Genomic DNA, 24,578 nt, shown 5'->3' with positions numbered 1-24,578 from the left:
CTGGGGTTGTTTCTCTTTTGTCTTATATCTACAATTGGACTTATGATATTATTTATTTGTGATGTTGCATTTTCAGCCCACTTGGGCTTCATGTGTCACTGTTACTATTTGTAGTCATTATCATGGAATGCGTCAAGTAGCATTAATGCTTTAAACCCACTTGGGTGTATGTATAAACATGTCACTAATCAAGAGTCTGCATATTAATTAACATAGAGCAATGTCATTATTTTATAGGCAGCTAGTATGTATATTTTGTAGGCTGTGGGAGATACATTCATGAGTGGTATTCACCCATATTGATTCTAACTTGTACACATTACAAGATGGCCGCCACAGTATTGGGTCCATACTGGGTGTTTAAGCGTCCTTTGTTTATTTTTGTAAATAAGGTATTTAATCATGCTGACATGTAGTGTTGATTAACGTGACCAAGGCGTAAAGCCGAAACGCGTAGTTCTTTGCTTGCCATTAAATACAGTATTATTGATAGCACACGAAGGCGTCTGAGTGGTTCCTGTTCATTACAGTAACTTGCCATTAAATACGGTATTATTGATAGCACACGAAGGCGTCTGAGTGGTTCCTGTTCATTACAGTAACTTTTGTGGTTGATATACAAGATTTCCGGCGTCTTTTGACTTGGACCGCCCTTCGACAGCCTGGAATCGGGTCCGGAAATAGTGGATTGATAAATATATATATCTCATAGTATGATAATATATGTATCTAAAGAAACATACATCATAATGTACATTCTGTGTAGGAGGAGGGAAGAAAACAGAGGCTCACCTTATTTAAAAAGATTACGTAGCACTGCTTGCCCCACGGTTGTGTCCGCATTGTCTGCAGCTTCCAGACAGTAATGCTTGGTAAAGGTGTGTCTGCTAGACCATGTTGCAGCTTTACAAATTTGGTGAAGAAGCACACTGACAAAAAGTGCAGTCAAAGAGGAGACTGCTCTGGTAGAGTGTGCCTTGACCATTGTTTGAAGTGTCTTTCCCGCTTGTTGATGACAAAAGGAAATTGTACTAGATATACATTGTGCGATAGTCTGTTTGGTTACTGGATGTTCTTTACGCATCATGCCATAAGCAACAAACAGTTGATCAGTTCTTTGAACACTGGCTGTCTTTTGCAGATAAAATTTTAAACACCTTTTGACATCTAAAGAGTGTAAAGCCTTGTCCGCCGGCGACGGCGACTGTGGGTTAGGGAAAATAGTCTAAGATGACCGGCTCATTTAAGTGGAAATCAGAAGGTACTTTTGGGATAAATGCCGGGTTAGTGCAGTTGGTAAATTGAAGAAAATGTGGTTTAATAGTAAAAGCCTGTATGTCACTGACTTGTCGAGCATAAGTAAGAGCCAAAAGCAATGAAGTCTTCCAAGAAATAAATTTTAGATCAGCCCTCTGGATGGGCTCAAATGGGGACTTCATGAGTTGAGCCAACACAACGTTTAAATGTCAAGACGGAGGTGGACGTCGAATTGGTGGGAACATCCGAAATACACCCTTGAAGAATTGTTGTATTATTCTAGAAGAATAAAAAAAAAGTTGGAACCATCCTGTCGAAACCTGGAAATTGCAGCCAGAAAAACCTGAAGGGTGGCGTGAGATAGCCCAGATTTTGCTAATTGTAAGAAGAAAGGCAAAAGTTGCTCTGGCGTAGAATGAACCATGTGAACATTGGAAGCTTCACACCAAAGGCAAAATCGTTTCCACTTAAGTTTGTAGGTCTTGATAGTGGAAGGTGCCCTGGCGTTAGCAAGGACCTCCCTGCAGTCCGAAAGAATCACTAAGTTGGCAAACTCCTAGTGTTCAGTAGCCAAGCTGCCAATTTGAGGGATGCTGGATTCGGATGGCAGACTTGTCCTTGGTCCGTCGTCAGAAGATCCGAAATTGGACGAAGCACAATCGGATCGCCCTCCGACAGAAGATCAGCTCTAAAACCAAATCTGGTGAGGCCATCTGGGGGCTATGAGAAGAATGCAACATGGCTCCCTCCGCATCTTCCAAAGCACCCTTGGGACTAGAGGAATCATAGGAAAAGCGTAAGCATACATTTTTGACCAGTTCATCAAAAAGGCATTCCCGTACGACCCTGGTTAGGGAAGCCAGCTTGCGTAAAATGGGCATTTGCGGTTCAGATTTGTCACAAATAGATCCAGATTGGGCCGTCCACACAGCTGAAAGATGTTGTCCAGCGTTGGCTGATGAAGTTCCCACTCGTGGTTGGACGAGATTGACCTGCTCAGGGAGTCCGCTAGAATGTTGGACACTCCCGCAACATGAACTGCTGTTAATGTTATTTGATGTTGAATCGCCCAGTTCCAAATCTGCTGCGACTGTAGGGACAGCAAAGTGGACCTTGTGCCTCCTTGTTTGTTCACATAATTGCATGCTTGTCGTGTTGTCTGTTCGGATCAACACTGAATCACCTTGAAGAAGGGTGCGAAAAGATTTTAGCGTCAGATAAATCACCAGTAGTCCCAAAAGGTTTATGTGCCAAGTTTGTTGCTGAGCATCCCATTTTCCCTGGACTGTGAGACCCTGAAGATGCGCGCCCCCTCCCCCCATCCCTCGAGGGAAGCATCTGTTGTAAGGATGAAATGTGGATCGTCCGCTCCAAAGTAGCGGCCTGCTGAGATGTTTGTTCTGTGAGTCAAGCGATTACAATGAAAGAAAGGAATGGAAGACGGTCGCACTCTCAAGTATCATGAAACTTAAGTAAATATAAAGACATCACGTTCTGCAAAGCAGATAAAGGAGGTGCTCTTGTTGTACTGGACACTAGTTTTTACACTGAAAATGTTGAAGCACATGTTATGGATCGACACATTTACATGAAACTAACTTCTGATCCTACGAATGAATTCTCTAAAATCTTGATGACCATTATTAACAATGCTCTACACAGAGGTACCATCAATGAACGCGACAAACGATTCCCAACTAAGGACAATCCCAGTATTCTGTATCTGTACATGATACCTAAAATTCATAAATGTTTGGAAAGACCTCCTTTCAGACCTATTGTAAGCACTAGAAATTCCATTCACGAACCCATTGGCATATATATTGATCGGCATCTACAACTCATTGTACAAAACATGTCAACTTACTTAAAGGATACCACAGATTTTCTTATCAAACTCAGTAACATTAAGATTCAAGATTACACTCAACTTGGACTGTGTACTATTGGCGTTAAGTCACTGCATACTTCAATTCCTCACGACTTAGGAATACAGGCCCTGGAATCTTTTTTGATTAAAGTGATATGGATGATGATCTCAAACTATATTTACTTGAAATAATGCATTTTACTTTGTATCACAGTTATTTTTCTTGGAACAACGACTATTACACCCAACTGTCTGGAATATCAATGGGCAATTGCGCAGCTTCTGCGTATGCTAATCTTTTTATAAACCGTTTTGAGCTAGACCATATCCCATCCCAAGAACAGTGGCTGAAGAACTTGGTGGCTTTCCACAGATACATTGATGACATCTTTATAATCTGGAAGGGAAATCAATCTGAACTTCTTTCTTGCATTACTCAGCTGAACACCATCAATGATCGCATACAATTCACCCATGACATCAGCACGAATCATATTTCTTTTCTGGACGTTGACATCACTATACAGAACAACCAATTGATCACTTCCGTATTCACCAAGACAACTGATTGCAATCATTTTTTGCATTTTTCCAGTTTTCATGAGAAATCCCTCAAAAAGCATTTGCCATATTCTCAACTGTTAAGAATAAAACGAATTTCATCGACAGAAGAAATCTATCAAGAGCACAGTTCCAAACTTATTGATAAATTCAAACAAAGAGCATATCCAAATTCCATCCTACAAGAAGCAGTCAACCGAGCTAAGTCTAAGAACAGAATTGATCTTCTCAAACCAAAAATTCAAAACGATTCTAAAGACCCAAGAATGACATTCGTATCGAATTTCTCTACCAAGAGCGCTAAAATCAAGAATATCATTCGCAAATATTGGCCGCTTTTACAAGCTGTACCGGACTTCAAAGGTATTTTCCATCAATCCCCAATTTTTGCCTATCAACGCACTCATAATTTACAACAACTTCTCAATAGGAGCTCTCCACAACACGAACTCCATCACAAAGGCACTGTTCCTTGTTATAACTGTGGCAGCTGTAATAACATCATCAAGGGTACTACCATCATGCACCCCACCAAAGGTACACTCATTAAACTACGTGTCACGGCCACTTGTGACTCAAGCAACGTTGTTTATTTATTAAAATGTCCGTGCGGATTACCATACGTGGTTAAAACAGAGAGTAAAATTAAGATTCAACTCACAGAACACAAAAGCAACATACGGCCAAATAACACCAAGTCTACAGGCGCGGCACATTTCCCTTTGTGTCCCAGATGTAAACTCACCTCCCTGGCGCTGTACTTGTTGTTTCCCCGGTGCCCCTGGTGTGAGGACGAAGCGGCGGTTTGGGGGAGTGGCGCGAGGCACAGAAACGCCGCAGCAACCACGGACTAAATCCCCCAGGTGCCCCAGCAACTACCGGCGCACCGCTGACGACACCACCAGCGCCCGGAGGCGCTACTTAACTGCAGAACGCCTCCCGCCCCGCGGGACGCGTGCGGGGATCGCCGGGCTAAGCCCGGGCAAAGGGTGGGCCCTCTGTGGCCCTCAGAGGCCTGAGGAGCCTGGGCTGGGCCAGAGATCTTGGCTGCGCAGGGAATGCTCATAGGTTACGATCTGTGAATTCATATTTTAATACTTACGCGGGTAAAAAGTGAGGACTGTTATAGGACAGTACCTCTGTAGCTATTCTGTAGACATTATCGTAGACAGCTGGTGGAAATAAGCTACCCTGATGACCAAAGGAAAAAGTGATAATATTTCGTCTGGGATTGGCACAATGTATAATTACCTGATTAGGAAGGTAAATCAGATCAATAACGATAGAAGGGCATCCCTGGGACAGGAGACCCCCATATCAATACATGAAGAGGAGCCTCTTCTAGTGGTGGATACACCTGTGCCCAGTATTCCCATTACTGGCGCAAGGAAAGTTGTAACGGCTATAGCCCAGGTGTATGATGAGAGGCATGAGGATCAGCCAGACAACTCTAGGGCTGAAATAGAGCATGCCTTATCGCCCGTAAGATTGGTTAGAAAATATAAAAAAGTACAACGGAGATGTAGGGGGAAGTATAACCAAAAAAGAGTAGCAACATCCAATCATAAAAGGGGCTTTTTCCTGGAGTCACTAACGGGAAAAAGTTCTGCTCTGGGGCAAATAGGAATTGTGCCTTCGCCAACGATAAATCCAACTAACATCTTAGTAGAACATACTGGGCTATTAAATAATGGAGATACAGAGGATAAAGGAGAAGTGCCGGTTATTATCTGCACTGATGATTCTCTGTTAAGCACGCCTGTTAATACTTGTGAGCCTTTGCCAAGTTTCTACAGTAGCAATGACGATGAAGGGTCATTATATCTCCCTAGATTCTCCTCTGTATCTCCCTCAAACTCAAATGATATGTTATCATCTAGGGTTAAAAGCAAAATAAGAGGGGTGGTCCATTAAAAAAACGGCGTACTGGAAAGTTAAAGAAGAGTTCAACCTCAATTTTGAGGGATGTGGCTGATCCACTGACTCCTCCCACGGTGCCCTTAAAGGCAACCCACTGTCCTATTAGTGAGGGTGGCCTATTGGAAAAAATCGAAAACTTGGTGAAATTATTATTGCAGCCCCTTTTAGAAAAGATGATGTTGTTTAATACGCACTTGGATCTGATCGAGAAAAAGGTAGAAGCCAATACACTCCTACTATCTGACCTGGCGAAAGGGTTAATGAATATAAACCCCAGTAAAATACCCGTAAAAATGACGACAGCAATAACTCAAGCCCCAACATGTCCTACCTCCTCTTCAAAATTTAACCAGGTCGGACAAAAGCAAACTCGTCCTCCCCCAATTAAAGTACAGACACCCCCTTTGCTGAAGAAGAAGCCTGCTTCTAAGGTGCAACTCCAAAGTAAGGTAGGTGATCAAATGGAGGGTAACTTGATCTTAGAAGAAAAGACAGTACCATCGCAAAATACGGTCAATAAGGATAGTGAGGATGGGAATTTTAATAATAAAAATTGTCAATCACACAAAACAGTAGATTTACCGCCAGAAGCTGCACCTTATGCGATTGTCATGGCGGGTGTCCCCGAGCTCCCTTTTGGGAAAAGGGAAGATTATCAATCCCTAAGGAATAAAGTCGTTCACTAGCTTTGTAATAATAGACCCTTGCCTGCCTACATAAATGGGGAAATCCTAAATGTTAGGCGTTCTAACTGGGTGGGGTCACGACCTAAAGATAAGATAGGGGATGTAATTATTGTAAATTTTAAAGACCATAGAGCGGTTAGGCATATTGGGGACTGGTATGATTCAAGTAGTAGTGACTCCATCTCTACACATTATCTTAGGTATTTCTATCCATACTCACAAGCTCAACATCTTATAAATCAGGAGGCAAGAAGGCAGAGTGTGAATAGGCTTGCTTTTAACCAACATGGATATAGTTGGACTCCTTTCTTGCAACCACAGAGTTCATTTAATTCCCATCCTAGGCAGCTGTATCCTTCCACCTCAGGCCCTAATTATGGAAATAATTATTTGCGGGATAATAGAGGCATGGCTCTACCCGCTTATAACGTACTAACCCACAATCGGTTTGATGTTCTTTCAGGCCTTGAATATGTGGATTGACACAAGAAGGATACTTGTTATAGGAAAATATCAGGTCTAGGTGGGCACACTGACAAAATTACTGGGAATGTAAAAGAACAGAGGCTCTGGGATGGTAATGAGGATAGCATACAAGCACAATCCGCCCAAAGAGTGACTCATGCTGATTTTGGGAAGGACAGTTGCAAGATCTTGAGCAACCTTGACTTAAATGAGGGGGGAAATAATGGAGGAGTTAGTTGCCCGCGATCTGAAAAGGTGTCGCGTAAAGCATCCTTATGTGATTTTGGAGCAAATGAAACAAGGAAAACCTGTACACTCCTGTTTTGGAATGTGGCAGGATTACGGGAGAGAATTAAAAATCCATCTTGGGAAACTGTTATAGATGGTCATGACATCTTGGCCCTTCAAGAAACCTGGTCTATTGAACCAGTGTATATAAGTGGCTATAGAAGTTTTTTTACTCCGGCTGTGGGGGGCCAATACGGGAGAGCAAAGGGAGGCTTAATCACGTTTGTCTCAAACCAGCTCAATTTTGAGCAGGCTTGGTTCACTCCAAAATCTAGTTTTTATCAATTAATAACCTTAAGCAACAAGAAGGGAGTTAATGTGGTTGTTATAAATTTTTATAACAATATCCCGAGGAAAGAAATTCCTAGCATCTTAAAAATGCTGAGGGAGGACATACAACATGAAACAGATAAAACTGACAGGGAATTAATGATTTTATGGGGGGGGGGATTTTAATTGCTAACTTTGCACAAAGGGTAAACAGGGTATTTGTGGCTTAACCTAACCCATTTTGACAATTCTCTAACTGGGGACCTATTAAATGATATATTGTTCATGTTTGACTTGGGTTATGCAAATGAAATTGCCCAAAAACCTACTACCTTTGTGCCTACATTTATTGGTAGAGGAGCACTGTCTACCATTGACTTCATCATTGCCTCAAATAGTTGCAGCCATAAGATTACCAAGATAAAACTTTTGGAGCTGCCATTAAGTGACCATCTGCCTCAAATAATGGAGGTTGAAAACCCATTTTTTGATTGGCATGAGGATGTGGCCTCAATGTGCAGAGTTCCTGATGTGGCCCTTGGGAGACAGAACGGGTACACTTTAAAATGGGGTAAGGTTGTCCCGGAAATGTTTTTAGGTAAATTGTTGAGTGTTTGCTCAAATAGTTTTGATATCTGCCTTGAAGAAAAATCTAACAATGAGCAGATAATTGAGCATTTTAATATAATAGCCTCCACAATTAAGAAGAGTCTATGGGTGGAGGTAAAGAATAGGGCTAAGGGTAACAAAAGTTGGTTTGACAATGCCTGTACAAGGGCATTGACTGATTTGAAACATGCTATTCATAGGATACCCCGAGATCTTATAGAAATAAGAGGCTGTAGGAAAAAATATAATGATGTTTTAAATAATAGAAAAAATGCTATAAAAAAGGAGGCCCTAGAAGTTCTATGTGAAGCATCACAGCTTAGGGGTGCATCTGCATTCAAGCGCGCATAGAGATTGCAATTGCGGAGGAGGACTGGGTGGAGCATTTCTCAAATCTTTACAAGTCTCAAGATGAATGCCATATTATAGATTCTGTTATAAGGGGCAATATAGGTGCAGGGGCTGAAAAATTGGTAATAACCCTGAAGGAAGTTACGATGGGTCTGAAAGCAATGAAGGGTGGCAAGGCCGCAGGGCCTGATGGGATCCCAGCAGACTTGTACAAAGCTAACATAGAGATCTGGGGACCCATGCTGGTACAACGTTTTAATGCAGCACTGGCAAGGGGCTTAAACCCATCTTCGTTCGTCTCGGTCATTGTACCTATATATAAGAAGGGAGATAGACAAAGCTATGTATGTTATAGACCTATCTCCCTTCTAGACTCATCTGTAAAAATCCTTGGGAGAATCATCCTGGCAAGACTACAAAGTTGGGCTGAGGAGAATGAGATAATGAGCGACCTACAGTATGGATTTCAAAAGGGCATTGGTACTGTCGAACAATGTTTAAATGTAATGATTTTGCAATCAAAGTACACGAGGATAAAGGGTGAACGTCTGTATCTCACGTTTGTTGATCTCACATCGGCGTTCGACTGTGTGTCACATGTTAAACTATGGGCAATCCTGGGAGAGCTGGGTGTGGAAGATTCCATTATTTGCTTTCTGAGAGAATTATACTCAGGAGCCACAGCATCGGTCCGTTACGGTAGGGGGGGCCAATGTACCAGAAAATTTGGCGGTGGGTCGTGGTGTACGCCAAGGGTGCGTTTTGGCCCCTTTTTTATTTTTGGTGTACATAAATGGACTTGAGCATCGCCTGCTGCAGGAGTGCAGGGATATGCCTAGGGGTGGGAAGAGGTCTATCCCGGCACTCTTGTATGCGGACGATGCAGTCCTAATGGCCCGCACCCCCTTGGCCCTACAAAACATGATAATATCTTTTGAGAAGTTTATGTCAAGTTTAGACTTAAAAATTAATTGTAGCAAAACCTTCTCCATGAATTGTGGCACTAGACCTGGAAAGCAGATAAAAAGAATGTTTATAAATAATGTCCCATTGGAATATACCTCTACTTTCCCTTATCTTGGTATTTTGTTCCATGAATCTGGGGTGTGGACTAGTGCTGTAAAGGCCAGAACCCTTTTGTTCTTAAAAACCATAATGGCCTTAAAGAACTTTATTAAAAAGCTGGGCAAGAAACCGATAAAAGAAATTTTAACAATATATAAAGCCATCGGTAGCTTTATATGGCTCGGGTCTTTGGGGGTATTCCAATATAGACTCAATTCAAATAGCCGAGAATAGGTTTTTGAGGGATGTCCTGACAGTACCACAAAGTGTTGCGACTTACATCTGCCATACTGAACTTGGACAACCTCATATATCAGACTTAATTAGAATACAACCCATCCTTTTGTGGCATAGCGTATGGACAACAAATGAGTGTGTTATGAACCGGGCTATATTGCAGGATGTATTAAATTTGGATAACGTGGGTAGATCTGATTGGCTAAATTATGTTAAACATTTCCTTGTTGAAATTGGCTGCCAACAATATTTTGATGACCCACTCTCAATGGGCAATATATCCAGAAAACTGCTGAATAAGCTATGTATGGAATACCTCGAGGAAAAGAGAAGGCGAGAGGAAATGAAGAAAAAGACAGTAACCTTGCATCTCTTGTTGTTAATCGGCAACAAAGTACAGCCATACTTAACTCTGCCGATGTCAAATTATTATCGATTTCTTTTGACCCGTTTAAGATTAAATATTGCTTTTAGACTCTTGTCCTTCCCAGAAATGAATTCATGAATGCAAAATTTGCCTATGTGCCCGTGTGATGACTCCTCGTCCCAATCTGACATCCATATTTTATTTTTCTGTAAATTTTATATTTTACCACGTAGGAAATTCATTATCCCACTCCTCAAAGAATTGCAAATAAATAAATGTGGCCCAGCTTTTTTAGAATTCCAGAGAATGGACACTGTTCTAACTGTTACTGTAGTTTTAAGCTTTTTTAAAAATGTTTTTAAATTACGAAAAACAATGGGTCTTGATGAAATATAATAGATCTGTTCTTCCTTATACTTTCCCTGTGTAAATTGTAATTTGATGTTGTTGCTTTTATGGTTTTTGTCTTTTAAACCGAATAAAGTACTTTTTGAACTTTGAACTTTGAGTCTAACCATAACATCAGTCAACTTAGATTCATGAGATTGGAACAAATCCTCGCACGACAAGGAAGAGACAATAGAAGTTTCCTTTTGCAACGTGAACTCTATTGGATTAACAAACTTAATTCTGTGCGCCCCAGGGGGTTAAACGAACGTTTAGAATTTAGTAGTTTGTACTCTGTACTGAATATTTGTGACCCATGTCAATTTTCATTTTGATTCACCTGCACTTTGTATGCTCTATTCACATTGCTGTTTTAGGATTTTCATTCTCCGTTTGTATTTTCATACAACCACTGCATTTTTTTTCACTATTTTTTCCTTTCACCTTTTTTTAATGTCACAATGGAATACGTTTCATTTATTTTTGTTTACATTTTATGGCGTCTACTTCTGAATTAGGCTTTCTTCACATTTCTTTCTCTGCTATTAACGCAGTATTTTTTCCATTGCTGCACCTTGGGCGCGTACACTTACGGACTTTTCTACTATTTTATTTCCGATGTCAGTACACGCGGAGTTAGCACGCTGAAGCGGTTTGGTTCACACACAGTTAATCGCACCAACAGGTACGCGTTTCTATTTACGTGCACGTTAGTGGGAACTTTTCCTTTTGCTCACGCTATTTCGGTGACTTTCGTATAAACGCTAATTTTCGAGCACTCGTTCTATTTAACTCAAGCGGTTGCTTGGACAAGCTCACAACCAGGCGGTTTTCTTTACAAGCATGCACACGTTAATCGGCATCTTGGCACTTATTCATTTTTTACGTCTGCAGATAAGTTTCTATTATCCTGCATGACCTTTAACATTAGTAAGCACGGATATTATAATCTGCACTCTTGTTTACGATTCACTGCTCGTACTTTGACACTGTTTATTATTTTTCTTATCTTTTGACGGGCACGCATGTCCCTGGTATTCCATTTCACCTTGGCTTCTTTAGATATTGCGCATAACAACCTGTTTTGCTTTCTTGAGCTCTTGGATCATAGCTCAACCTATTGTTTTCCTATTGCTTTTAGGAAATTCCCCCTGCATCGGGGAATTCATGGTACCTGTTATTTGCATCTACATTGAATATGTGAACTTTATTGACATTCCAGTAACTATTTTGGATTCTCACACATGAGACTTATCATATGAGGATTATAAATTGAAGATTAAAATCTTTATTCAAAAGAGCAAATTGGATAAATGAAAATTATTTAAGCGAGCACATCGCTATCCTCGAGTGCTATGTGAGGACGTTCTTTCCCAGAGGACGCTATTTGGCTGTTCTGTGAGTCCACCATAGCAACGCTTTGTGCATCCGAGATGTGATGACGATTACATCGTCGAAAGACCCTGAGACCTGTAGCCATTGTTTGTCGAGTTCCTCCTGTAAGGGCCTCATTTTGAGATGACAGTTGGGAATTAGAGGGATGCAGGAAGAAAGCATTCCCAGAAGCGACTTGAACTTTTGAACAGAAAGAGACTTTCTTGCACGCAGAAGAGATGCCAGTTTGGAAATTCGTTGTTGGCTTTCGTTTGATACATACGCCTTTGCTGTCTGAGTATTTATCATGGCTCCCAAGAAAGTCCAAACTTGAGAAGGGGTGAAGTGCGACTTCTCCAGATTTATGGACAGGCCCAGTGACTGAAACAGAGACCGGCATGTTTGAGTGTGTCTCGTTGCAACTGCAAACGACTGCGTCTTTATAAGGCAGTCAGTAGGGAAATATATGGATGCCCGCTTGAGGACGGTGTGCCGCCACCAGTGCTAAAACGTTGGTGAACACTCGGGGTGCAGAGCGGAGGCCGAAGGAGAGGACTTTGAATTGGAAGTCTCTGCCAGCCACTCTGAAGCGCAGGAATTTTCTGTGTCTGGGTAAGATGCGGACATGGAAATAGGCATCTTGAAGATCCAGTGTTGTCATGTAATCTGCTTGAGATAGAAATTGAAGTACTTCTTGGAGAGTCAACATCCGAAATGATTGCTTTTTGAGGGAACGAAGGTCCAGGATGGGGCGCCCATCCCCCGATTTTTTCTTGATGAGGAAGAATCTCAAATAGAAACTTGCACCACTTTGTAAGTTTGGAACCACTTCGATCGCTCCTTTTTGTAACATGAATTTGATTTCTTTTAGATGGGCAGGAGGAGGACCCCTGGGAGGAGTATTTGGGGGACATTTTACAAATTCTAGGGTGTGTCCTCTGGACACTATGTCCAAAACCCTTCGATCTGTAGTGATGGCAGACCAGTTTGAGAAGAAATGGGAGATTCGACCTCCAACTTTGGCTGGGTTGTTGAGTAGAGTGGTCGGCAGGTGGCAGCTGTCATTGCTTTTTTGAGGAATCTCTGCCTCTGTAGGAAGATTTTCCTCTTTACTGCTTATAAGAGGCAGCTGGTGGTTGACGATACGTCTGCTGTTGCTGTGAGGAAGAGTAATGTTGTTGACCCTGATAAGACTGGTACTGCCTGTTCTGATTGTAACCTCCTCGAAAGGAATAGGAGGAACCACGCCCTCGCACCACGAAAAGGCTGTTTCTTAAATTGTAACGTGCCAAGAGCACGTGCGGTGTCAGTATTGTTTTTAATTGCTTGGAGGGCGTCATCTATGTGCTGGCAGAAAAGTGATACGCCGTCAAAAGGCATATCGATAATTTTTGTTTGCACTTCTTGGCGAAAGAAAGTAGCTCTTAACCAGCCTTGCCTTCGGAGGACTGCTGCTCCTGCCAGTTGGCAAAAACCCGTGGAAGAGACCTCCACTGCGCAGTCAATGATCTCAGCAGAGATCCTCTCACCCTCCTGGAGAATTTTTAAAGCTTCGGTTTCAGAGTCCTTAGGCAACAGATCAATAAAAGGATACATGTCTGACCACATTTGCCTATAATAGCAGCCTAGAATGGCAAGGGAATTAGCCGCCCGGACAGTAGTTGCCGCCACGGTGGAAAAAAAAATTCCCAATGGTATCAAGGGGTCTGCCCTCTCGATCAGGAGGAGCCGACAAAGGAGAGGAAGGATTCCTGGCACGCCTTGAGCCGCCTGCCAAATAACCGAATCTGGCTTTGGTTGACCAATTAAACAGGCTGATGAATTGTCTGGTGCCTTGTACTTTTTATCCAAGCGCGGCAGGACTGCAGGAATGGCGGCAGGTGTCTTCATGACTTTCAAACCCTCCTGCCAGATTAAATCAATTATAGTTAACGCTCAAACCTGATTCTGTGGTTGACTTTTGAAATAGTATAAAAAACAATCCTTGTCCTTTGAGACCATAGGCAGATGAAATCTCTTGGCCGCTCTGTCATGAGGACACGAAATCCACCAATATCCACAGGTGGAGAGTCAACAGGAGTAGGAGTGGTAGGCGACAGAGTCTGGATTTGTTAATTGTCCCACTCAGTAAGTAGGGATCTATCATCTAACTGCCCCTCTTCTCTATCCTCATCAGTTGCATGTGTGTTCTCTATATTTTGAGCAGTCGATGCCAATGGAGAAGCAGGAGGGGGCGGCCCAATGATTGATGAAGGTGGAGGAATAGGCGTCTGAAGAATCGAAGAATCTGGCTCTGAAGGAGGAAAACAGCGGTAGTAGTCAACAAGCATGTGTTGCAAATTTGAAATGAGTGACAAAGGCATCTGTGGAGCCGGATTTTTAGACTGTGAATGAATATTTGGCTTTGAGTAATAGTCATAGTCTTGTTCATCATCTATGTCCTGGCACTTAATGAGGAGCTCTGAAGGATTACAAGCCGCTCGAAACCTATCATCCTCCTCCGAATCCTCCTCATCTGCCCCATAATCAAACAGCTGCACTAAAAGATTAGGAGAAGCTTGTATTGGCAATAAAAGGTCCACTGAAGACTGTTTACGTTGAAGCAAAGAGCACTTCCTAGGCTCCAAAGGTGGTAAAAGAGCTGCTGAAGGCTTCAAAGGCACTAGAGGCATCAAACCTGAAGGTGATACCAAAGGTTCCGCCGACGAAGCTGCAGCCGTCGACTAACGACATACTTGTTCCTCCATTTGCAAAGGCTGTACTGTTGTCGATGAAGCAACCGTTGACGAAGCAACCGTTGACGGAGCATCCGCCGACGAAGCAACCGGCGACAAAGCAGACATCGACGAAGCAGACGTCGACGAAGCAGACGTCGACTAGACAACCGTCGATGAGGCAGGCGTCGATGAGGTAAGCGTCAACGGAACCAATAGATCCTTGGAGGTTGCTGTCGACGAAGAAGCGTCCGTCGACGAAAGTTTCTTCTTTTTTGTCGCTGACGAAGAGAGAGAGGTAGTAGATGACTTAGGCCTCACCGTCACTGAGATCAGCGTCGACAACATCACAATAGCAAGATTAGGCGAAGAGAAGGTCGTCGTCGTAGTTGTGACGACGGAGGACTTCGTCGATGGCGGAATAGACGACGAGCTCGTCAACGAGTTGCCAGTTTTCTTAGGTAAAAGTCTCTCAGGCAGAGATTTTGACGCCTGAGACTTAGATCTGAGAGGCGTAGAAGGTGGAGAGTGAACCTTAGGGAGAGCTGGAGTGCCTTTAGATGAGGAAGGCTGGTCTTCACGCTTAGAAGAGTGATGTTTCTTCAGCACCTTAGCCTTAGGAGATGTCATCTCCGCCTCACTAACCCCTTTCTTAGAGGCAACAGTCTTAAGAGAGGAATCACTCTCCACATAATGGGTCATCCTTCATCATTAGCTTCTGTAGCCACAGAAGTAGTCGTCCTTCTCTGTCCCTTAATGTCTTTTGAGGAAAAGTCCTGCATATTTTACAATCTCTCACCTGAGGGTCAGGATGTAGGCAGTAAATACATTTTTCGTGTGGGTCCTCAGAGTGAAGTCGCAATTTTCCACACGACTCACAGTGTCTGAAGAGTGATCTCTTAGAAGTAGACATTGTAGTAAGGATGTAAGTAGAATTCCTGAAGAGAAAAGTTGAAGTAATGAGCAGAGCTCAGGGAGACTCCCTTCACACGACTTGCCGTAGAAAATCTGAGGGACTGAGCCTCTGGGGAGAAGGTTTCCAGAGAGTGCTGACTCCTGATTGGCTGGAGTTTATATCTAATGACTTGGACGAGCTAATAAAGTGACAAGTTTTTTCCTATTGATTGCTATGCTACAATACTTTCTATGGAATTTTTTGCTATTATATTGTTATACTATGTATATATGTATATATATATTGCTATTTTATGTACTGTGGGACTCCCACTTTGATGACGTGGAATGATTCAAGCATGTGAATCTATGAAAGACACCCCAATACTGGAGAAAAGATATTTGCTTCCTATTTTAAAGGCTGGAGGTTTTTGTCAATATAGACCTGCTTTTTTACACTTACAACTATTAGTAGATCCAATTGTTATATTAGCCGTTGTGTCTTTTATAACATGTGCTTTAAAAATGAATGGTGCTAACTGTTTTTACCCCAGCACCAAAGTATGATGCTCCTTGTATACTGTAGTTTTAATGATGCTAGATGACATTTTTATCCTTTTTATAATTGTATATACATTCACAGCTGTTTATATGACGAAAGTTGTATTACCATTTAGCTTGTACTTTTATGATTATTAATTAATACTGATTGATTCGAAACTGTTCACGCAGCTTAAGACAAGTGTGATGTTATCTGGGTTACAGAGTAATGGCACTGCCATGCTTCTGGTGGAGACTCTTGCGTCAGCCGCCGCTGCCCACACCATTCAGCCTGCGCCCGGAGGAGCGCATTTCTTTGCCTGGGGCTCCCGCTTTGCGGCATGCGCCCAGGCGTCATGGTACTACCATGCTTCTGGTGGAGTAAACTATACTTACTACTTCATCCTTCTTTCTCATCATAGTCCTTCCTTGTAAGGGTGACTGATCCGCGGAAACAAGCACATCGTAGCCCCAACTCACATTTTACTTATTTTTTTTTAAAATAGCACCATATCTTGATAGGGACCTCTACCCTCCTCCTCTGTTGATCATTTCCCCACCACCACCTCCATCCGTTATTCGTTCATAGGTGTGTCTTGTCTTCGAGAGCGGGGGGAATAAATGGTCCTACTTTCTCTGATGATGTCTGGATTAAGCCAGTTAGAAGATCCAGTTCAGTATCAGGGTTTCTGCGCTCTATCATACCTTTCATCTGCCGGTGATTGCCTGATCTGCCTGCCTGTGAATCAGTTGGGTACCAACTTGTCATCGCTGTATCAGCTGCCACTGATTGCCTGGCATGTCAAGGCTGGAAGGTATGCAGCTGACACCTTGTTTTCAGTGCCTGATGGTTCTCGTGCTTGAAAGCAGTTATTGGCACATGGCTACTTGCTGTGGAAGTTGAGGATCTACAGTGCTGGCTTCTGAGGTTTAAAGTGGATACATGTGTACAAAGGACTGTCACTGCAAGTGCCTGTCGCCTGGTTTCTTTACCAATAAAATACTTATGCTCCCATTTGCTTTCATCTTAACTGTGAACAAATCTTTACTTATGTGGCAAATATCTGCAGTTTCTGATCGGCGTATGGTTCACCTGAAAACTTTGCACACTCTCTTTTTCTTATTTGTGGGTTACCTGAGAGCAGCATGGTGTTTCTTGGTTCGTACCTGGTGCCTGCCTTGTGTTTGTTTATGTTCAGCAGCAATGAATATTAAGACCTTGGATGGATGGATTGCTGTAGTATTACCTTGAGTTTGGTTTGTCTGTTTTTAATCACTTGATTCTGAAAAGAAAACTGTTTCCAAGTCCGTTTGCCCTCTGACTGCTGAGTATTGGCCCACTGTCACTTCCAGCGCTTGACTATGCAGTCTAGAGGCTTCAATTCCTGAGTTCCTGTTCAGACAGCAGTGCCAGTCAGCTGCTCTATGACACCATGGTTAACTCACATAATCAATACTGAATATTGTGGGACAAATGTCATGGCCTTGTGCTTGCAGTCTCAATTTTTCAGTCAGAATTTTGTCTTCAGACCCTGATGATGCTGTGAGTCCTGTGTCTGCTTCATGGATTTAATGCTACATGGAGGGTGGCATTTGGTCAGTGGTGGCTCTCAGATTACACTGAATGGCCTTCTATGTTCTGCTGTTCATTCTCTTTTCATTATGGTACTGAAATGTGGTGCTGCAGCATCTGTTTTTGACTGCATATATCCTCCTTACCCAGAGATGAGTGGGTACATTTCACAGTTCTCAGTTAGAGTCCTTGTTTTACACATGGCTGAAAGTCATGTATTTGTTAACTGCTTTGGGGGCACTGTAGAGTGATTGTATGCCTATGTAAAAACCTGCACATCAAAGGTTCAATATCCAATGGGTCTGTGGAGTATTGATATGTATTATGGGAGTTTCTACCTCATATGTGACTGCTATAACTGTCCTTCTGAAAGTGGGGCTGTGATTTTTGGTTACATTTACCAAGGCCTCTCTCTTTGTAGGCTGGCAGTGGTCACTCCTCTGGTTGTTGTTTTGCTGCAATCACTTGAATGTTGGGGTTCAAGTCATCTGCCGTCTGCATTGCAGCTTTCAGGTTTATCTATTTCTTTTGTACTCCCATTCCATAACCTGCATCTTTCTGGACACCTCCTTGCGCCACGTTTTGCTTCACCTGGTCTTGGTAGGTGCGGAGTCCCTTACGGCCACATGATTAGGCTCTGTGTAATTTGGACTGAGCATCCAGGGGGTCGGGTTGTGTAATTATCTGCTAGCGCTATCAAGTGGGAGCTGCAGATTTTCTTTTGCAATCCTCTTTTTCTTGGGCAACATTCATATCTCCCAGACAGGCCACTAAACTATTGTTGCTGGCTGCTCAATTCCCATATAAGTTTGTACCCTCTGGACTTGTTGGTCTACTCATTCATTTGAAAATGAGGGGTCTTGCTCTGTAATATTCGGTTCATGTCTTGATTTACGTTCATTTTAGGCTGGTGTGTGCCCCTTATGGATTTTGTTGTGCGTTTCCTCCAATGCCTTAGGATTCTTCTTGTGAAAACTTTTAGCTACTCTATCCCTTAATCTTCTGCTGAGCTTAGCTCTCACTTCAATAAGCTGACAGTAAATCTGCGGTTCGCCAGTGTCCTTTGAAACAATTGCTCTAGTGTGTAGCTGCTCTAATTCAGAATATTGCCTACGCTCCTTTTCTACCAGACTTATGTTAGACCGATTTTGCTTAATAATATATTGAAGTGTTGCCCCTCTCACATATGCCTTCAGACAATCCCAGACTATTGCCCATGACGCTGTGTGTTCGTTATTCTCAATATATTCCCTCAATGTTCCTTGCATGAAAGAAACATAGTCAGGGTTGCTAAGAAGGTGCCTGGGAAATGAAAATTCCTTTATTGACTCCTTCCCCTCTAACCAAAAGTGTGCGGTGAACATAATGGGGTTACGGTCCGAAGTAATTTTTGGACAGACCACCATGGAAGAATTTTCTAACATAGTTTTATTGGTAAAAATCATATCAATTCTGGAGTATTGTTTATGTGGATTGGAAAAAAAAGTGCAACCTGGTGTTGAAGGAAAAAGTTTTCTCCAGACATCCTCCATTTGATGTATATGAAGTAAGTCAACTATAGCTGCCCTCGTCTGAACCATTTGGACCCGTACAGCCATATTCGTGGTGTCTATCTTTTTATCCAAAATGCAATTAAATTCTCCCATTACTATGAGATCGCCATCCCATGCCAATAGTTCAGTACACAAGAAAGAAATAACATCAGGGCAGTCAACATTGGGACCGTAAACCATACAAATCGTCAACTTCCTGCCAAAAATCAGAAGTTGGGCGATTGCCCATCTTTCCTTATAGTCGGCCATACTGCATAGCACCGAAGCTGCACAAAATTTAGACTTTAGAAAGGCCACTCCTCGGATAGACACTGTCTGCAAAGTGCACACAATTAGATCATAGCCAAGTTGTTTAATAAGAGTTCTATCCTTAAAAGCCAAATGCGTTTCAGCAAGCCCAACTACTTGAGGCTTGAAAACCTTGAGTTCTTCCGCTACCAAATGTCTTTTACTGGCCTGATTAAGCCCAGCGACATTCCAGCAACGCACGGCATTATGTAATTTTTGCAACATCTGACAAATTTCCATCCCTGGAGCTAAGGATTCCTTAATCGTGTGCTCATTCTGTGCATTTTTACTTATATCTTGGCTATTTATCCCCCTTCCTCCCTGACAGCACCCCCCCCAACTTACCCATAAACCACCCATACCACACCCCCCCACCCCGTGTCTTAGAAAAGGAATCACCCCCTTCCTTGCTGTCCTTGAGTGACAGCATTTGGGAGATGCCCCCCCCCCCCACTCACCACCCCCAGGAACTCTCCGGAACCACCGCACCCCACTCACACAACCGACCGATGTCCATGCCTAAACAAAAGTGGAGGAAACAAACAAGCAAAAAACCCATCAAAAGAGGCACATCTTACCTGTGCCAAACAAACCAACAGAAACAGTTTTTTAAAGCAAATGTATTTAGAAACCGATTGTCAGTTGTCTCCCCCTCCCTTTTTTTTTTTGAGTTACAGACCAACATTAAATATTGAGTCAATCTTTATGAGTAGGCTGCCACCTGAAAAGTGCCTTTTTAGCTTCCTGCTTATTAAAAAAAAAACGAGTACGACCATCCTTTATAGTTTTTAAACCGGCTGGCTCCTGTAGAAAGACCTGCGTAAACACAGCTTTAAAGGGGTCCATGAGTTGTCTAAGCTGCCATCGCTTGTCCATGGTTGATTTGCACAGATCTGAACGCACAAAGATGGACATAGAATCAACTTTAACAGGAGCTGTAGGCCGTGCCTTAACAAAAATTGCTTGACGCAGCAGTAAGTTGCCCAAAAACACAAGAATAGGTCTAGCAAAATTAGGTTTAGCTTGGCTACTTTGTGCGAGAAATAGAGGCAGTCTATGCGCACGCTGGACCTGTGTGTCCATGTCCCAATCTGCTAGATCAGGAAAAGCCTTCTGTAACAAGTTGACGATGAATGTACGTGGGTCAGATCCATCCCTGCCTTCTGGGATTCCAAAAATCCTTAAATTCAGATGCCGCTGCAAATTTTTCAGGTTTTCGATATTAAGTTGCATAGATGTCATTTGACAATCTTGAGATTTGACTAAATTTACTGTATGAGTATTGACCTCCTCGACGGCTGCCACCCATTGTTGGAGGTCAGAGATCTCAGACGTTAAGTGTGAGACCTTAACAGTCACTTCTGACAGAGCCTGCTTAATCTCGATACTGTCGACCTTAGCCTGCTAGTAATAACATTGTGCTTCCGCTCTCTGAATAACGAGTGCCTGCATGATCCTGGAAAGTGAGGGTTCTTCATCCTCGTACTGGATATGACTTACACCGCTCTCGATTCCTGTCTCTTTGAAAGGCGATATTAATGAAGATACTGACGGAGAAGTAACCGGGGTAGTAACAGAGGGCATTACAGGAGGGGCCAAGGGAGTAGTAGATGTAGATGTAAACGTAGACCATACTGCTTAGGCTGTCTGCCTAATTTTTGACCCTTGTAAAGAGCCTTGATCCCCAACATCAGGCTCGATCTGCAAGCTGCTCTGAAAGACAGGGGCTTCAGCACCCATAGTAGCCTTGGTGACGTTAGCGGCGTTATGTGCTGCTGACTCTAGGTGACCAGACTGTGTAATGACACTTAAAATATTGCCGGGATCTCCTGGGTTAGGTAGTCTAGAAACAATAGATTTAACCTCGCCTTTTGATGCAGCCCACTTCCGCAGTGGGCTCACACCTACACCTGCACCAGTCTTTACAGCATTTGCGGATCCCTTGAGTCTTCCCAACACCTCTGTCACCTGTACCTTGGCTCTAACCCCAAACCCCGACCTCTACCACCTGTGTCAGCCCAGATTAATTTAGGGCCTTTCCCTTTAGCTACTCTCCCCCCTTCCGAAATGTTAGATTTGGGGCTGGCAAAGGCCCCTGTAGCACAATGAGGGCTGTACTGAGAGTCCTGCGAACCGGGGGTTGAAGCAACATTGCCCCCTCTGCCATTGGGTGCCTTACATATGCCGTTTTCCCCATTTACAAAGGTTTCGTCACACCTGACTGCCAGATTGCCGTCTTGCTGTCTCCCATTCACCAAGGAGTCCTCTCCGGGCTGTAGAGTCTGATCTACATTAGCTGAAGCACTACCAACAGTACCAACTGGAGGGGGGGGGGGGGGGGTGGGGGCTGGTTCCAACACTGTCTCACTGGTGGACACATCCGGAGTAGTTACAGTAGACAAATTGTCACAGCCAGAGTTTGAGTCATGAAAGACAGTAGGCGCCGTTGATATTACAGAATCCTCAGCACGCCCACATCCCTCGTGTATAGCGGCGTTCAAAACTTCAGCCATTTGAAGACCCGGGATGGCTGTCTCAGAGCCGCAGGATCGAAGAAGAGAGGTTGCCCTCCCAGAGCGCAAGAGTTTCAACATTGGTTTCCCTAGTTGGGGGGCAGTTAAAGTACCAGAGCTTAGATTGCCAACATTGCTTACAGCCAGCAGCGTGGTATTGCTTACCGGAGCCCCCTCGCTCTGAGCGCCACTGCAGGTGTCTCTGCTGCTCTCCTGAACCTCTGAGCGGTCCGCGGCTTCTGCAGTAACCCCGGCTTCTCCCGGTACCTCCGCACGTCCACGGCGTGTAGCCCATGACGAGGCCATCCCTTTCACCGGAAGGAAGCCGAGCCCTGTAGGTACTCCCCTGGAGTTGTATTTCGTCCACCCTTCACTTCTGCTGCCCTCGATGCTCCGCAGTTGTGAATATGGCACTATCGATGGTAGAGGCAGGGGAAGCGATCTAGCTGTAAACCACCTCGCTGCGCGGCCGTCAAACACCGCGCTGTTCAGCTGAACAATCCGACACATCCAGCAGCAAGGCGGCGGCCAAGTATAGCCGCTGATTTTTTTCTTTTGAGTTTTTTCAAGTTTTCAAATTTGTTTAACAACTATCTTCTGACTCAGTTGTTACATTCTTGTCTCTTCTCGTAGCACCATCGGCAGTCGATAATCACTGGGCGGGCAGGTAGCGGCGGCTCAGACGATTCGCGGAGAGAGGTAGTGGTGGGCGTCCACCAGTAGCGGACTCAATCCGCCATCTTCATTTTCCCCGAGTACGGTGAATGGGTTGGACGAGTTTTGGCTTGTCAGTTAGCAGACCAGCGAGCTAAGTCACATATTAAACAAATTAAAGGAGCCAATGGGTTAGTTTATACTAAATCTCAAGACATAATAGAGCAATTTAGGCTATTCTACGCAGATTTGTATAGTGACTCAGCCAGCTTTAATCAACAAGCAGCTATAGAGTACATTCAAGTGCAATGCCGGCCTTGGACTCAGCTCAGTCTGATAAACTAGACAGAGGTGCGGATTCTTTGGAAGTCAACTTAGCAATTAGTGCTCTATCCTCTGGTAAAGCGGTAGGCGAAGATACCGTCCCTCTTGAGTTTTATAAAACTTTCAAGTATTTATTGGTCCCGGTTCTCCTACAGTTGGTGAACGATATATTGCAGGGCGGGAACGTGCCCGCCTCCTGGAATATAACTAATATTATTGTCTTGCCAAAAAAGGGGAAACCTGTGGAGGATAGGAGCTCATACCATCCAATATCTTTAATTAATGCGGAAACAAACATTTTTTCAAAGCTTCTTGCTTCTCGTTTAGTTCCCATGATCCATTTACTGGTATCTGAACAACAGCATGGTTTTATCCCGGGGCGTGACACAGCAGCACACATAAACACAGCTATTGCTGCATTCGACGTAGCAGGCCAGCTAAATCAGCAGATTGGGATGTTGATGCTCGACGCTGAGAAGGCCTTCGACCGAGTGGCTTGGGGGCCTTTATGGCCGACGATGTCTTCTTTAGGTCTCGGTCGGAGGTTAATCTCAGCAGTGCAGAAACTCTATCACAACCCAACTGCTGCTATTAGGCTTAATGGTCTCTCTTCCACTCTCTTTAGTATTCAAAGGGGCACGCGGCAGGGATGTCCGCTTTCCCCATTATTATTTGCTCTTTACATTGAGCCTTTTATTAGGCATCTGCTTCAAAATACTCTTATCTCTCCAGTGTCCAGTGTCCTTTAATGGTATGGTTTTAAAGGTTACAGCATACGCAGACGATATTGCCGTAAACACTACAAAGCCGGCGGACACTATGGCTGTGATAACTTTAGAGGCTAAACGTTTTGGGTCTTTTTCTGGCTATAAGTTAAACTTAAATAAAACACAAGTCAATCTTAAATTTTGAACTAGAGGCAGCCACACTCTCGCTAGGAATTACTAGAACTGCACTTATCTCGGAGTATGCCTTAGTTGCCATGTTGATGATGTTATTGCTTTAAATTACGAACCTTTACTCAAAAAGGTTATTGCCGATATGCGTAGGTGGCACAAGTTACCACTTACCATTATGGGGAGGTGCAATACAATCAAAATGAATATTTTACCGAAATTCCTTTATTTGTTTCGCACAATTCCATTAAGGGTTCCCATGTCATTCTTTAAGCGGCTAGACAGTGGGGTAGGCAGCTATATATGAGGCTATCGGAGGGCTTGGAGAGCTTTTAGGTATATCAAGCTAACATATGAACAAGGCGGTTTTAAACTTCCAGATTCTAAAGCTGATTTCTGGGCGGCTTTTGTTAATCAGATTCAGAGTTTACTTAAGGGGCCAGGTGTGGGTAAGATTTGGTTTGCGTATCAGCTGGCCTGTGGCCCGAACACTGGGTTCTTACTGTATAAGTTGGCTGATCCGAATTATTATAAAAGGGTCCGATTCAAGATAGTTAGACATACTGCTCGGATCTGGCAAGATATCTGTAAAGCTTATGCAATACCCAATCTGCATGAATTTAATATATTGTGCGGTAATCCGAGATTGATATATTGTCTGACTCTGTGGGGAGAGGGTGGCAACGCTGCGGCATAACACGGCTTGGGCAGCTGTACGACGAGCAAGGTTTTAGATCATTCGCATCACTTAAAGAGGAATTTGGGGTAGTACATAACTCGTTTTTTAAATATCTACAAGTTAGGGATTATTTTATTCAAGGAGAGGGTTTATTAGCCCTACCTAGCATAACTGAGGTAGCATATGCAATCTTTCAGATTTCAGGCCGGGGTTGTAGAGGGAAAGTTTACCAGAGATTCTTAT

General features: G+C 43.3%; 1 protein-coding gene across 1 annotated transcript in view; it reads right to left on the bottom strand.

Annotated features, from left to right (window-relative positions):
* DHTKD1 (dehydrogenase E1 and transketolase domain containing 1) overlaps window positions 1-24,578 on the bottom strand; it is a 1,328,309-nt gene that overhangs the window by 475,381 nt on the left and 828,350 nt on the right. The window lies entirely within an intron of this gene.

Source organism: Triturus cristatus, chromosome 4_1 (genome assembly GCF_964204655.1).
Source record: "Triturus cristatus chromosome 4_1, aTriCri1.1, whole genome shotgun sequence".
In the NCBI taxonomy this organism is placed as follows: Eukaryota; Metazoa; Chordata; class Amphibia; order Caudata; family Salamandridae; genus Triturus; species Triturus cristatus.
Note: the sequence above shows the minus strand (reverse complement) of the source record. Positions and strands in the feature narration are given on the sequence as shown.